The sequence below is a fragment of the Rhinopithecus bieti genome, unplaced genomic scaffold (assembly GCF_001698545.2).
Source record: "Rhinopithecus bieti isolate Rb0 unplaced genomic scaffold, ASM169854v2 scaffold_32422, whole genome shotgun sequence".
In the NCBI taxonomy this organism is placed as follows: Eukaryota; Metazoa; Chordata; class Mammalia; order Primates; family Cercopithecidae; genus Rhinopithecus; species Rhinopithecus bieti.
Genome location: NW_016814631.1, coordinates 1,409,947 through 1,427,206, shown reverse-complemented (window position 1 = coordinate 1,427,206; position 17,260 = coordinate 1,409,947). Strand labels below are relative to the sequence as shown.

Sequence of the window (17,260 nt, the reverse complement as noted above, 5' to 3'; positions counted from 1 at the left end):
GCCCAGTTGAAGGATCAGTGGTCTCAACCAGCTTGAACTGGAGAAGAGCTTCCCGCCTACAGTAATGGTTGCAACTTTAAGCAACCATTACTATAGTGATCCACAGTCAGAGACCTTATCCGATGTTAGCCAGTGGGAATTTTAAGATCAACTAAAAGTAAGCAATTAAAAGCAAGCAAAGCAGTTTGATTACATTTGGCAGGCTTAATCACCTTAGCCCTCACCCACCCCCAGACCCTTCTGTTGGCCTCCCACCTTTATTACACAGTCGACACTGCTATTGCCAAGGTCACCAATGAATGATCTCCATGTCAATTTATTGTTAAACAAAAATTAGGAGAGACCATTGCTCTGGGCTGAGCTCCTGTAATAGGCCCCGACAGACCAAATCCAACCAAAATGGAGTCACCCATGCTACATTCCACATAATCAAACAGAAACTTTAAGAAAGCAGATAGATCAACAAACAGACCAGCTTTTCCAGAAAACACGGTATTCTACTCTACCTGAGTCACCATAATCAGAAAGTTTCCTCTGCTGTAACCCTTACAAAAAAGTAACCTGATGTTAACAGATCGGTTGTTTTCCTATTGTTCTGTTTCCTTGTTTCTACCTTATAAAACCCACTATTCTGCCATTGCCTGGTGGAAGCTCTCATCCTATTTTGTAGAATGGAGGTTGCCCCAGTCCATGAATTGCAAATAAAAGCCAGCTAGTTCTGTAACTAAATTTTTTGTCATTTTGTCTTTTGGCAATTTATAAGTTCAGGATATACATTTCAGAATCTACTGTGCTGCAGACACTGTCAAGTATTGGGAATATATTGCAAACTAGACAGACTAAAATTCCTGTCTTCATGCAGTTTACCAACTGGTCAATATTGGAGTGTGAAGGGCTCATATGAAACCTTTCCGTTTTCATTTTACTTCATTTTCAATGGAGCTGATCACTTGCTAATTTTGAAATATCTTTTACTGGACGTTGTTTTTCTTAAGTGGCAGATACATTTCAGCTTCTTTGTCAACTTATTATCATCTTACCTTATGTTGACTAAAGAAAAAAAGCCAAAACTTTTTTTTTTTTTTTTTTTTTTTTTTTTTTTTTTTTTTTTTTTTTTTGAGGGGAGACTCGCTCATGTGGCCCAGGCTGGGGTGGGCAGTGGCCAGAATCTCAGCTCCACCCTGCAAGCTCAGCAACAGGTTTTACGCCAATCCTCTCTGCCTCAGCCCCCGAGTAAGCCTGGGACTACAAAGGCACCCACCACCGTCGCCCCGGCTAGTTTTTTGTAATTTTTTAGTAAGAAGAGTGGGTTCACCGTGTTAGTTAGCCCAGGATGGTCCTTAGATCGTCCCTGACCTCGTGATCCCGCGCCGCCTTGGCCTCCCAAAGTGGCTGGGAAATTACAGGCGTGAGCCAGCCAAAGCGGACTTTTTTTTTTTTTTTTTTTTTTTTTTTTGAGAAGGGAGTCTTGCTTCTGTCGCGCCAGGCTGGAGCTGCAGTGGCGCGATCTCGGCTTGGCTGCAAGCCTCCGCCTCCCGGGTTCACGCCATTCTCCTGCCTCAGCCTCTGGAGTCGCTGGGATTACAAGCACACACCACCACACCCGGCTAATTTTTCTATTTTTAGTAGATACAGGGTTTCCCCATGTTGTCCAGGCTGGTCTGAAACTACTGACTTAGTGATCCACCTGCCTTAGACTCCCAAAGTGCTGGGATTACAGGCATGAGCCACCATGCCTGGCAAAACTTTTAAATAATTAAAATTAGTTTTATTCAGAAGGCTTCCTGAGGATTATAGGCAGAGGCTGACGGCCCAGGAGCAGCCTTTCTGCTCTGTCAGAGGTTCTGTCAGACCACTGTGACACAGGACTTCAGCCCACTGTTTAGATACAGGTGGTGGAGGTTTAGTACATGCAAAGTTACATCAAACTGGCCCAGAAGTTATATTAAAGCAGAATCACATCAAGGCTTGAGTGTAAGAGTACATCTGGTCATAGATTATTAAAGTACCTTTGGTTATAGATTGTAAAAGTTTAATCACTAACCCGGTCAGACATTATCTTATGTGTAAGAAAAGCCAAGGGCTAGGATCATTTACCTTACCTTTTAAGGAATTATGGTGACTCAGGAAAGAGACATGGGGGGCATGTGCTCTCTCCTGTTTTGTCTTCAAATTATCTTTCAGGGAGCTGCATGTTGCCACAGAGTCAGAAGTTTAAGCAGAAATGAGCAAATTTGGCTTCTTAAGTTTGCTACTTTGTCTCACACTGACTTTTTAATGTTTTCATTCATTTTTTCATCCAACAAATTTTTGTTGAAGATAGAGTATGTGTTAGTCAATTTTCTAGGTGCTAGAAAATAGCAATGAAGAAGGGAGAGAGAAAAACCTCTGTCCTCATGAAGCTCACTGTTTAGCAGGAAGGTAGGAGTGAGGTTAAATAGGATGATCAGGGTTGCTTGCCTGAAAAGGTCACATGGAGCTAAGGAAGCGAGCCATGTAACACGAGAGGGAAATGCATTTCAGACAGAGGGAACATCAGTGCAAATGCCCTGGTGCAGGGATGAGAGGGCGAGCACTTGACAATAATGTCAGCGAGTTAACGGGGGAAGTAGTGTATGTGCTGAATTGTGCAAGGCCTTATGCTCCTCTGTGAGGTTTCTGGCTTTTCTCCTGATTGACTGGAGGCTGCTGGAGGGTTTTAGGCTGAGGAGGTTTTAAGCTCATCTGACATGTTTTCTATAAGGATCAGCAGCTTGGACCAGGATGATGGAAGTCATTGAGTCCAACAGGAAATTATGGAACTCCTGAAAGCTCAGCCGCCCCGATCTCTTCTCCCTGAGATGAGAGTCTTGCAGTGAGACATTGCTTATGTAACCCCATCTCCTCTCGTGGTGCCAGCTGCCTTCTACTCATTGGCAAGTCCAACCCAGGCATCTTCCCTGAGCTCCCTCTCACCGTTTCCATTTGGCCTTCTCACCATCATCTCAAACACAGCCTATCTTGTCCCCACCAAACATGGCCCACAAGCCACCCAGTACTAAGCCAGACACTTGGAAATTTATCTGTGATACTTCCCCACACTTGACCTCCACATTCATTTAGCTCTGCACTAAATGAATGGATTTATTCATCCACTTCTCTCTGCATCCTTTCTAAGCCACCACTGTGTTTGCATTAGTCTCCCAACTGGGCTCACAATGTCCACTCCTGTGCCCTTTCACCCCAATCCCTTCTCTAAGCTGCAGGCAAAGAGAACCTTTAAAAATTCAGATCTCATCAAATTACACCCCGATTAAAATCCTTAAATCTTCCCATTGCTGCTAGATAAATACCAAAGTCCTTACAAAACAAAATCCCCATCCCACCCTGAAGTATCTTACCCTTTCCTTCATCCCTAGTCATATTCCATACCCTGTCAGTCTTTCTATTCATTCCAGAAGTATTCACTTTCTTTGGGTCCTTTCCACCTCAGTACCTTTGGATGTGATGCTCCCTGTGCTTAGAAGGCTCTCTCACACCCTCTTTACCTTCTGTCTCCTCCAGGTCTCAGCTTATGTAGCTTTCCCAGGAAAGCATATGCAACCCCCAGATGAGATTAGAACTGTCTCTCTCCATAAGCTCACACCACCTTGGATTTCTCTTTCATGGTGTCATCACAGTTAGAATTTATTGTTTATATCAAGAGTTGGTGAATGTTTTTCCATCTTATAAGCTTTATACCATGTCTATCTTCTCACCATGGTATCTCCAGTTTTGAGGACAGTGCGTGCACACAGAGGGGCTTACTAAGTGGTGATGCACTTAGATCCAAACAAGGAGGCCTTTGCCTGGATCCTGCTCCTGCCCTCCTCCAGCTGTGTGGGGTAAAAAATCTAGAGGTCCAAGGGGAATTGTCCACCCAAGGCTATGTCCTCCTTCTAAGTGACTCTAAAATTATCTACCTCAAAGGCCCAGGACCCACGTCCATGGTCTCTATGTGCCTCTTACCTGGGCCTATTCTCACAAAGGTGGATGATGCCATCAGAATGAGCGCCTTAGGCCTGAGGCATGTCCATGGAGTGGTGGGTGAAGTTGTGTGTGCAGTTTGGACATGCAAGGTAGAGCATCCACACACCTGTGTCCAAGGATGCATGGTACAGAACTCAGCTTGGGTGGGAAAAATGTTGTCAGGCCAAGGATGGAGGGCTAGGGCCAGCAATCTTTGCACTGTCACTTTTGAGCACAGAACTGTGGGCATTCCAATAATTCTATATTCAAACCTACTTTTTCAGGTCATCTTGAAAGTGAATTGGTCAAAATAGTATAAAACATTTTATATAATGATTTGTTACCTAGATTTGTAATTGTGAAATATCTATACACTTGCTATGTGGATCTCAGAACGTGATGAGAATTTATTGAATGAATAAATAAATGAATAGGTTTATTCCTGGATTTCACCATTTGCCATTTGTAGTGACTGGATGAAAAAAAATGAATGAATGCTTCATGCAAATAAATCCCCACAAAGGCAAATTCATTTTATTTAAAGTGAAGATCCAGCTGCCAAGGGAATTAATCTGTCTACCTAGGTTGAAATATTTTTTTCTCAGGGCAGCTCTGACTTGGATGCTTCCATTCTATAAGTCAGTGACAAGTATAAGTAATAATAGTGAACATTTATTGGGCTCTATGTTCAGGACTGTTTTAAGCCCACCATATAGATTAACTAATTAAATAGTCACAATTCTATGAGGTAGGTGCTATTATCATTCCCATTTTACAGATGAGGAAACTGAGGCTCATTAAAGTTAAGTAACTTACCGTCGGTCACACAGCTAGTAAGTTACAAAGCTAGAGCTAAGTTCCCAGGCAGCTTGTGCTCCATACATTATGCTATGGTATTTGCAGAAATCAAAGTCCTCCTGTGTCTCCCCCTTGTTATCAATACCCATGGGGTCTTGGAGTCTGAGCCAGGATCTATGGGTGTCAGGGTCACACTCTCTAATGGCCAAGTTGCCTTTGTATGTGTGAGAAACAGTAAGGGATTACATTTGAAGTTTAGTCAGCAGGATGACTAATCCCCCCACAGGGAAGGCGTTCATCCAATTTTTACTTTCAATTTCCTCCTACAGCTTTAGAGGAAAACAAAGAAAGGACGAAGAGCATCTCATGGTAAAGGAAAGTTACTAGATTTTCATTTACTGGTCGTGATACCAAGGGTCCTGAATGGGAAAAGTAAATCGTAACTCCTTAAAGGTGAATTTTTCACATGCTGTAAACTTTAATTAGTAAGAATATTAACAGCCTGCAAATGCTCTCCTTCCACCTGAGTGGATTACTGTTATTAAAATAGGAAAGCTCAGTATCCCCTTCCTTCCTCCTCTTCAGCTGTAGGATTACCAGCAGCAGCTCTAAGAAGGACCCCCTCATCTAAACCAGATGAGGACCAGAGATAGAGAGAACAAGGATGAGGGAGAAAGAAGGGAGGAAAGACTGAACATAGATTCAAGGTTGTGGAGCTCCCAGAGTCCTTACGTCCCCAACTGCGTATTTTCAACAGATACTCAGTGTCTCCCCTGTGTGAGGGGAAAATTCAATATCACATTAACAAATGTCCATCTCCAGGGGTATTCAGTAGCCACAGGAGTTTCAGGCAGCATCAATGTTAATTTAAAAATGTGGATAGAATTTTTTGCATAATAAAAAGTTTTTTCTTTATTTCAGTGTTATTCTCTGCTGCATTATTTATAATAGCAGAAAAAAAAAGACATGCCTTTTGAATTTTGTCACTGGTACTGAAATAATGTCAGTTCGCTTTTCCTTTTTCACTCATTCTGATCTTCCGTTTCCAAATTTACAAACCTGTGTCTCATAGGGCTGTTTTGAGAATAAAATACAATAAAATAAAACATTTATATGTTCAGCACAATTGCCATTTACTAGTAACCACAATTTATTGAAATGATGTAATGTAAAAATTCCCAACACATGGTAGGCATTTAACACATTTGCTGAAACAAAACAAGACAAAGCAAATTTTAAAAAAAAGGTTGGAAAATGGCAAAACTTAAAAGGATAATCCTCTCCTCTTCTAGGCTTCCATGGATGTGTCCCAAACTAGAGTGATGGAAGCAAATCAGACTTCAAACTTGGGATATTCCCAGTGATTCCAAAGAAGGTAACAAAATGTAGGCTTTGGCATCAGTTCTCCTGAAACACAAACAGCATAAAGTACTCAGAATAGTAACTTGCAGTCCATAAAACAATGGCCCATGTTCTCAGATGGTCATTTGCAAGGTCCATTTGTCCTGCACCTGCATACACTTTGAGCTTCCACTGCCAGTGATTGTTTCTGTTACAGTACGTAGCTAGTTAGGGATGAGCAGGGCAGAAGACGGATACCTTCAGTTCCCCAACACACAAACCAGGAATGTCAGCTGACCACCAGATGATGGTCAGGTGGTTGTTAACTGTCTCTCTCAAATAATAATCGGTCATAGTTGGGGCTAGGGAAAGGCAGTTTCCCAACAGACAGAAAAACCTGAAACTGGATCAACAGCTTCCTGATAAGATCTCAGGAGTTGAGCAAGTGGGCTGAAGCACATGCATCAAGAGGCAAAATGGTGGAGTTTAACTGGCATATGACCTTCCTCCAGGAACACTAGACTGGTGGGGGAAGAAGCCTCAGGTGAGCATGCATACAACTCCAGTATACACCCTGCATGTGCTCCCCTCCCAAGTGCTAGCAGGCAACTGCACATGCGGAGAGCCTACCCCAAGGGAAGAATCAGGGGAGAGGTAACAGGAGACCCCAGAAGTATGCCAACATATAAAACCCAAGTCAAAAGGCCAGAATGCACACTTGATCTTTCAAGTTGCCCGCTTGGCCTTCTTCCAAGTGTACTTTACTTCTTTTCATTTCTGCTCTAAAGCTTTTTAATAAACTTTCTAAAACTTGCCTTGGTCTCTCCTTCTGCCTTACAACCTTCGGTTGAATTCTTTTTTCTAAGGAGGCAAGAATGGAGGTTGCTGCAGACTCATATCCGTGTCAATTTGCTGCTGGTAACAGTCTCCGTGACCAAGTCTGATCTATGCCTTGAAAAAGTCACCTTATCTTTCCCCTCTGCTGGCTTCCAATCCTTTCACAGAGGGTTCTTCCCTGGTTATCGCACAGCCTGCTTCTGGAGTACACACGGGCCTGGAGTGGGAAGCCCAGAGTTTCTGACCTTGCCCTGACCCTGCTTTACCAGTTAACCTTAAGGACGCCACTGGCCTTTCTGAGCTCCTGTATTCTCATCTGCAAAATTGGGACAGCAGACTGTCTGGCTACTGCCCATTGTGTGTTGTATGTTTGAGAACCCAGTGAACTATTATTTCATTTCTGAAACCTTGACTAAACCCTTGCAACCCTCCCCATTAGCTAGCCACTCCCTCATGGCACTGCTGTCCTTGCCATGTATTTATCTCTGTTGAAGCACTATGGATACTATAACTCGGCTTCATTTCTCTTCCCTGCCTCTTTGGATCTCAGTCTCCTTGGTGCCTGGACAAAATATTTGTTAAATGAGTGAATGAATGAGAAGACACTGAATTGCCAATGCTCTAGATAAGGGTAAACTTCTTCTGTAAAGTCCAGATGATTAATAGAGTTAGTGTTTCAGGATTTTCTGGGCTATTGTAAATACCCAACTCTGCTGGTGTAGCCCCAAATCAGCCATCCACATACATAAATGAATGGGTATGGCTGTATTCCAATGAAATTTTGTTTATGGACACTTAAATTTGAATACCATTTGATTTTAACACATCATAAAATATCATCCCTTCTTTGATTTTTTTCAACCATATCAAAGTGTAAAAACCATTCTTTTTTGCACATGGGCTGTACAAAAGCTAGAAGGGAGCCAGATTTTGGCCCACAGGCCATAGTTTGCTAATTCCTGCATCAAAGTAATAGTAAATATTGATTTTTTAAAACATATATGTATATACACACACGCACATATAAATATATATATGGTAGACATTACACATATTACACATTATTTACTTATTTATTTTGTAGAGACAGGGTCTCACTATGTTGCCCAGGCTGACCTCAAATTTCTAGCCTCAAGCGATCCTCCTGCCTCAGCCTCCCAAAGTGCTGAGATTGCAGGCATGAGCCACCATGCCCAGCCTAGATATTGGTTTTATTACAGATATTATTGAGATTGTCCATGATCTCTTTACTTTCACATTTTAGATAATGGTATGCATCAAGTGTATGACCTCATGCATATGTTTCTCACAGTAAGGGAATCTCCACTTTTCACCTGCCACTCTGTCTTTCTGAGAATGTGATCCACTGCCTTCCCCTCGCTCTGTCCCAACAAAGGCTCTGTGGCCTTCCTACCCCTGAGAGCCCAGCCTGGGCTGGCCCTCACCACACTGGTCATCTTCCCAGCAGGGGGTCCCACGTGAGCTGTCCATGCTTCCACAGAATAAGGGTTACAAATGTTCTGACATTCTTTGGACATGCAGTTTGGTTTAGAATTGGGGTAAGAGATCTAATTTATCTCTATCTTTTCTTATCCATTGTGCAATCATAAATAGTAATTCATATTATAATATCTGCCATTTATGGAGCAGTTACTATGTGTTCAACATTATTCTAAGAAATTTTTAATATCTTATCTCATTTATGAAATGATTTTGAAGTAGAATTGATGTGCCCATCGCTAAGATTGGCTTCTTCCTTTTCCAAGAGCTATTTAACATAGGAAGGTTTGTAAAGACCATTTTTCATACAAATCTGTATGAACAGATTTTTTTGAGATGGAGACTATTATAAACTATCATTTATCAAGAGTTTAACATTTATAAGGCAGCATTTTATGAATTCTTCCATTGGAGTAGGCAATATTATTATTTCAATTTTTGGTTCAAACCAAGGCTTATGAAAGCCAACTAACTTGGCTGGGCATGGTGGCTCACACCTATAATCAAAGTGCTGTAATCCCAGCACTTTGGGAGGTCAAGGCAGGCAGATCATTTGAGGTCAGGAGTTTAAGACCAGCCTGGTCAACATGTTGAAACCTCATCTCTAGTAAAAATACAAAAATTAGCTGGGTGTAGTAGTGTGTGCCTATTATCCTAGCTACTCTGGAAGCTGAGGCAGGAGAATGCTTGAACCCAGGAAGTGGAGGTTGCAGTGAGCAGAGATAGCACCTCTGCACTCCAGCTCCAGCCTTGATAACAGAGTGAGACTCTGCTGAAAATAGTAGAGTGAAGTTTTGACCCAGGCAGTCTGATTCCGAGCCTCCTCCTAACTTCTAATAATTCTGCCCCAAAAATTTAAAGCCATGAGTGCATTTTGACATTTTACTATCATCATTCTGAAGTACTTGCTGGGTCTTCTCATCACCTTCCTTTATGTTATTTCGTTTTAGAGACAGGACCTCACTCTGTCACCCAGGCTGGAGTGCAGTGTAATGATCATAGCTCATTGTCACCTCAAACTCCTGGGCTCAAGCAATCATCCTGCTGCATCCTCGTGAGTAGCTAGTACTACAGGCACATGCCATCATGCCTAGCTACTTGTTTAATTTTTTTGGTAGAGGTGGAGTCTCACTGTGTTTCTCAGGCTGGTCTCAAACTCTTGGCTTCAAACAATCCTCCCACCTCAGCCTCAGCCTCCCAAAGTGCTGGGATTACAGGCATCCAGCTCTTTATGTTATTTTTCTATTGTTTAGTCTTCCCTATTCATTGAAAAGTCTGTATTTCTCCCACCATCACCATGGCATCTTCCCCATCTCCTGTATTACCTTGACTTGAAAGCTGCAGTAATTTTATCTCTCCTGTGGCACCAGTTGATAACATTATTGGAGGGGAAAGGACTATTAAGGTTTCAACAGTTGACCTGGTGACCTTCATTTCAAGTTCAGAGGATCTTTTAAAGGTCTTTGCTTAGGGTCTCAGCCTTTTTCTTACATTTAAAAATATCCAATGTTGTCTCCTGGGGCTAGGTTAAATGCCACTTCTGCCATGAAGACCTGGGGATAATGAAATGCATTTGCATTGTATCAAGAAAGCAATATTCAAATGAGGTTTCTGTATCTCAGCAGCCTCCATTGTGAAAGAGGGATTGCAACAGTGCCCAGCTCACAGGGCTATAGTGAGGGTGAAATAAAGCAGTACATGAAAAGTGTCCCCAAATGTGTCAGGCATGGGGAAAGTCAACACGCTTTTAATAATTTTTGCTATTTTACAAGTAACCAAATATAGGAGTGGCAACTGCAGTAATGATCTTTGCAATTTTACAAAGCCCATCATCAAAATTGGTGTGTTAGTCCATTTTTGCACATCTATAAAGAACCACCCGAGACTGGGTAGTTTATAAAGGAAAGAGGTTTAATTGAATCACAGCTCTGCAGGCTGTACAGGAAGCATGGTTGGGGAGGCCTCAGGAAACTTTCAATCGTGGCAGAAGGCGAAGGGGAAGTAGGCAACCCTTACATGGTAAGAGCAGAAGGAGAGAGAGAGAGAGGAGGGATGTGCCACATACTTTTAAACAACCAGGTCTTATGAAAACTCACTCACTATCATAAACAGTAAGGGGGAAGTCCATCCCCAGTCCATCCCATGATCCAATCACCTCCCATCAAGACCCTCCTCCAACAATGGGGATTACAATCCAACATGAGATTTGGGCAGGGACACAAACGCTAACCATATCATTCTGCCCCTGGCCCCTCCAAAATTTTATGTCCTTCTCTCATTGCAAAATACAATCATCACTTTTCCACAATTCCCCAAGTCGTCACTCATTTCAGCATTAACTCAAAAGTCCACAGTCCAAAGTCTCATCTGAGACAAGCCAAGTCCCTGCTGCCTATGAGCCTGTGAACTCAAAAATAAGTTAGTTACTTGCAAGACATAATGGAAGTATAGGCATTGGGTAAATACACCAATTCCCAAAAGGAGAAATCAGCCAAAACAAAGGGGCTACAGGCCCCATGCAAGTTCAAAACACAGCAAGGCAGTCATTAAATCTTAAAGCTCCAAAATAATCTCCTTTGACTCCATGTCTCACATCCAGGCCATGCTAATGCAAAAGGTGGGCTCCCAAGGCCTTGAGCATCTCTGCCTTTGGGGCTATGCAGGGTACAACACCCTTTCAGCTGCTTACATGGGCAGATATTGAGTGAGTGTGGCTTTTCTAGGTACATGGTACAAGCTGTTGGTGGATCTACCATTCTGGGGTCTGGAGGATGGTGGCAGTCTTCTCACAGTTCCACTAGACAGTGCCCCATTGGGGACTCTGTGTGGAAGCTCCAGCTCCACATTTCCCCTCTGCATTGCCCTAGTAGAGGTTCTTCATGAGGGCTCTATCCCTGCAGCAGACTTCTGCCTGGACATCCAGGCATTTCTATACAGCCTCTGAAATCTAGGTAGAGGTTCCCAAACCTCAACTCTTGACTTCTGTGCACATGCATGCTTAATACCATGTGAAAGCTGCCAAGGTTTAGGGCTTGCACCCTCTGGAGCAGCAACCTGAGACATATCTGGGGCCCTTTCAGCCATAACTGGAGCTAGAGTGGCTGGGATGCAGGGAGCAGTGTCCCAAGATTGCACAGGGCAGCAGTGCCCTGGTCCTGACCTATGAAACCATTTTCCCTCCTAGGCCTCTGGGCCTGGAAGGGAGGGGATGCTGTGAAGGTCTCTGAAATGCCTTTGAGGCATTTTCCTCATTGTCTTGGCTATTAACATTTGGCTCCTCTTTACTTATGCAAATTTCTGCAGCTGACTTTAATTCTTTCCAATAAAATGGGTTTTACTTTTCTACCACATTATCAGGCTGCAAATTTTCCAAACTTTTATGCTCTGCTTCCCTTTTAAATGTAAGTTCCAGTTGTAGATAATCTCTTTGCTCATGCATATGAGCATATGCTGTTAGAAGCAGCCAAATCATGTCTTGAATGCTTTGCTGCTTAGAAACTTCTGCCAGATACCCTAATCTCTCTCAAGTTTAACGTTCCACAGATCTCTAGGGCAGGGACATAATGCTGCCAGTCACTTTGCAAAAGCATAGTAAGAGTGACCTTTATTTCAGTTCCCAATAATTTCCTCATCTCCATCTGAGACCACCTCAACCTGGACTTCATTGTCCATGTCACTATCAGCATTTTGGTCACAACAATTTAACATGTCTCTAGAAAGTTCCAAACTTTCCCTCATCTTCCTGTCTTCTGAGCTTTCCAAACTGTTCCAACTTCTACCTGTTACTCAGTTCCAAAGTTGCTTCCACATTTTCAGCTATCTTTACAGCAGTGCCTCACTCCTAATTAGTACTCCTAGGTACTAATTTTCTGTATTAGTCCATTCTCACATTGCTATAAAGAACTACCTGAGACTGGGTAATTTATAAAGCAAACAGGTTTAATTGGCCCACAGTTCTACAAGCTATACAGGAAGCATGGCTGAGGAGGTCTCAGGAAACTTGCAATCATGGTGGAAAGCAAAGAGGAAGGAGTCACATCTTATATGGCCAGAGCAGAAGGAAAGAGAGTTGGGAGTGGGGGTGTCACACACTTTTAAAGAACAAGATCTCATGAGAACTCATGCACTATCACGAGAACACACTCACCATCATGAACCCAGCAAAGGGGAAGTCTGCCCCCATGATCCAATCACCTCTCACCAGGCCCCTCCTCCAACATTTGGCAGTATAATTAGACATGAGATTTGGGCCGGAGCACAAGTTTAAACCATATCAATTAATCAGAAGCATGAGCCATTTATTTTCCCAGTCCAGGCCCAAGATGGCTATGTGGTGTATGGGACTCACAGATCTGCCCAGACATAGCCTACTTGGTTCCAATGGTCGCACGCAGGGGACAATTTTTTGTTTTAATGATGTGAAAAATGACATCAATAAATTTAATGAAAAGATTATTCCCATGTTTATAGAATCAACAATGGCTAATGGAATCATTTAAACATCTCAGTCATATTCCCAGTACATTTTATACAGAAGTTGATATGCTGTAGGTGGTATTCAGAAATCTGGGGATTTGAGGTTTGTGAGCATCACTTGTGATTAGTGCCAAAGATAAACAGGATGTGATTTTTTTTTTTTACAAGAAATATGACCATTATCTAATTCTTCTAGGGGTTGGTAGAAGGGCAAGAGGGCTGCTCTTCTGTCCTGTTTTTCTATGCTATAAACCAGTATTTTCTAAACTATTCCTCAGTACATTATTTCCATGATTGCTTAATAGTGTGACGCTAAAAAAGCATTCCCCAGTCAAATGCATGTGGTGAACTCTGACTTTTCTTTCTATAAACCAGGCTTCCTGTGAAATACAAAGTGTGGATTGCTCTGCTCATACCACTGATGAGGCCGCTGCTTTATCCATGCTAATGAAGACACAACTCTCATGAGATTACATTTTTATTGGCTTCTTAGGCACTTAAAATGTACAGATTATGGCTCTGTTGGGGTTATTTCTCCAGAACATTAACCTCACCAATTACAAGTAAATTTTCCCATCATTTCTTCTTTTTCACAGTTTTATTTTCTGAGAGTTAGAAAACTAGATGCCTTCCACGTACTAATAGCCTCAGTTCACCTGTCCAACCTTATCCCTTGTTGCTTCCATTCTTTTCCTTCTACTTTGATTGAGTCTTTTGAATTCCTCAGTACTTCCCTAAATGTTTTGACCTTTTCTATTGACCATACCCTGCTCTGCCACACCCCTCATTCTCTGCACGAAGGGTACTGATGTGTATGGGCTGTGTTAAATGCCATCTCATTCATTCAGCTGTCAAATATTTAGTACCTATTTTGAGTTGTGCATTGTTGTATCTTAGTGAAAGGATTAGTGAGTGAATGGTTTTATTCATCCCTCAGAGTTGTAAATATCTGTTAAATAATGCATGGCTAGGCATGTTTATTTTTCAGGAAGAAAAGTGCTCTATAAATCAGAGGACTATTATAATATTTACATGTTGGTCTCATGAAAAATGATGCAAGCAGTTTTCACTATAATACGAATCCTGATAATTTGCATTTATATAGCACATTGTTGGCACAACAACTTTGTCCCTTTGAGCAGCTTCATTTAAAGTGGTTTTGCTTTAATTATCTCTCACAGAGCAGCTATAAAAATGATTGTAAAATAATTTGCAAGTGTATGTGTTATTCATAAATGGTAAATAACAGTTAAATTGTAAAGACAATGCAATAGAATCTGACATTTCTCAGTATAATATTTTAGTTGCTCACCTGATTGATATAGTCAACTCTGAATCATTAACATCTGGATTAGGACAGATGTGTGTCTGGGGAAGGAAGAAGGAGTGTGCACTTAACTTAGAAGCATCCCTTGTTTTACCCTTTGATTCTTTTCTGTGTCTCACAAGATATTCAGAAAGCATGTATGTGTTCACAGGCTAACAATGTGAGTTCAAAGGTGTAAGTTGTTTCAAATATTAACTAGTAAATGATATCTGAACATTTCATTCTATCCTTCATCAATAGAATTGGTCTACTCTTTGCAAAGCACTGTGAATGGCACATTGGAAACACCAGTCAGTGAGTCAGTCATGATCTTACAGCATCAATGCAACAAAGTTAGTCCCTGGTGATATTTACATAATCTCTTTTCTCCTCCAGTGATCTGGAGGTAACATCTATATTCACCATCACTGCAGAGTGAAATTTAGGTCTTCCAACCTCTGCTCACTTTGAGTATAGTTGCTCTGTGGTTTCTTCATGGAGTCTGTGGTTTTGTTTCCAACCCATTATTGATTCTTCTAAAGACTGGTTGAGGAGCAAGGCAGGAGTGGTTATCAGTCCTACAGGTGAAGAGCTTATAAGTTACGGTATCAATGGCTTATTCAAAGTCACACAAAATAAACAGGATATCAAACTTGAACTCAGATTTCTAGAAATGAGGGAGGGAAGGGTGCTTACAAATATGGGATATATCTATAATATGATGTCCTCTATGTCACATACTTTGCAACTAAAAAAATTAAAACTGGAAATACAGATGGTCCTTAACTTAAAATGACTCAACTTTATCATGTTTCAAAAGTCACATGCATTCAGTAGAAATGTAATTCAAGTACCCATACAACAATTCTGTTTTTCCCTTCTAGTACAATATTCAATAAATCACATGACATATTCAACACTTTATTATAAAATAGGCTTTGTGTTTGTATTAGTCCATTCTCATGCTGCTATAAGGACATACCCAAGACTGTGTAATTAATAAAAGAAAGAGGTTTAATTGACTCACAGTTCCCCAGGGCTGGGGAGGCCTCAGAAAACTTACAATCATGGCAGAAGGGGAGCAAACATGCCTTTATTCACAAGGTGGCAGAAAAGAGAAGAATGAGTGCCCAGGGTTCAAGTGCTGGAAGGTGGACTGGAAGGAGGGGAACGCCACTGGGGTGACTCTGCTGGAAGCTTTGGACTCCATCCACCTGCCCACGTGCAGGGTTGACAGTCCCCTGAGGCTGCCCCTGCAAGCTGTGTACAAGATGGGAGGTGACCGAGGGCTGAGTGGGGCTGAGGGTAGACTACTCCATTAGGGATTCTGGAGTTGATCCTTAATTGAATCCCCTAGGGAGTCCACAGGAGTATGATTGCCAGGGTTCAAATCCTGACTCCACCTCTTCCTTGGGCAAGGATGAAGTGGAAAAGCACCTAGCATTTCCAAGCTATCCAGTACACAGTTTTAAACAGTCAGAGATCCATCTAGTGCTTTCTACCAATTCCATACGTGGTCCTTTGTCCTTGAACTCAAAAGCCAAGGGGCCTCCCAGGAAGCCAATTCTCACTGGGTATGTCTTGGACTGACTTCCCTTCCTGGGTTGAACAGGCATTGGCACTGTGCTGGTGGGCCGTATGGAGAGTGGCTTTTTGAAATTTGGGACAGTGGTCACATTTGCCCCTAGCAATGTCACCACTGAGGTTAAATCTGTGGAGATGCACCATGAGGCCCTGGCGGAAGCCCTGCCAGTTAACAGTGTAGGATTCCATGTGAAGAATGTGTCTGTGAAGGATGTTTGGCGGGTGAATGAGGCTGGAGACAGCAGGAACGACCTCTCCCATAGAGGCTGACAGTTTTGTGGCACAGGTAAGCCCCAGGGAGCAAAGGGTCTTGGCCTGGTGCAGGAGGGAGTGCTTCAGGATTAGTCCTGATTTACACTGAGGCCACAGGTTTTGCTGCCATCTGTCTAATTCCACCCTGCTGCCCCACCAGGTGATTGCCCTGAGCCACTCTGGGCAGATCCACACTGGCTACTCCCCTGTGCTGGACTGTCATACAGCCCACGTCTCCTGCAAGTCTGCCCAACAGAGGGAAAAGATTGACCAGCACTCTGTCAAGAAACTGGAGGAGAACCTCAAGGCTCTGAAGGTACGGGATACAACCATTGTGCAGATGGTCCCTGGCAAGGCCATGTGTATGGAGACCTTCTCTGAATACCCACCTCTAGGTGAGCCAGGTATAGTGCTACTAAGTCATAACAGGAAAGCACAGTCTCCATTCTGTAACTGAGGGCAAGGCAGCAGTTAAGGAACATTTCCTTCTGGGCCAGTTTTCAGGCATGCCATTCTTCCATTTCTCTTCCAGGCTGTTTTACAGTGTGGGACATGAGACAAGCAGAAGCTGTTAGAGTCATCAAGGCTGTGGACAAGAAGTCCTCCGCTGCTGGCAAGGTCACCAGGTCTGCAGCAAAAGCCAGCAAGAAATGAAGCACACCCTCCTCTCTGTAGTGTCCTCAGCTCCCCCTTCCCCCCAATAACTAAACATTTAATGAGTGTGTGTATTTCCTAGATAAAGTGGATAAAACTTGACTAGCTGTCCTGGTTTCTTTCAAAGAAGAAAGCATAGGTAGATGGGGAACTTCTAGGCAAGATAATTATGATTTAAAGCCCATAGGCTTCCCAGGGTCATAAAACAATTCAGGGTTGTCTACCTCATTCTCATACCCAGGGTATCATTCCAACCTCTCTCCCATTTCCTTCCCTCTGTGGCCTCTCCTCCCTGTAAAACTGGTGGATGTTTTTAGGTGTGAAAAGCATACTCATAACAGCACTGGGGTAGGATCTTAGTGCCAATAGATTGGTCCAACTCTACTGTATGATTCTTGGTGTAACCATCGTTCAGTGCTGAAGGTTATTCAGCTAATACAGTCAGGTGAAGACTCTAACTAGTTCGTTTAGAACTTGGGTTCAGAAGCTGGTGCCCAACATGTTAAATTTAAGTTAGGTTAATAT

At 42.5% G+C, this 17,260-nt stretch overlaps 1 pseudogene; it reads left to right on the top strand.

The window, feature by feature from the left end:
- Positions 1 to 10,189: 10,189 nt before the first annotated feature.
- Positions 10,190 to 16,735, top strand: LOC108515026 (elongation factor 1-alpha, oocyte form-like; annotated as a pseudogene).
- Positions 16,736 to 17,260: the final 525 nt, after the last annotated feature.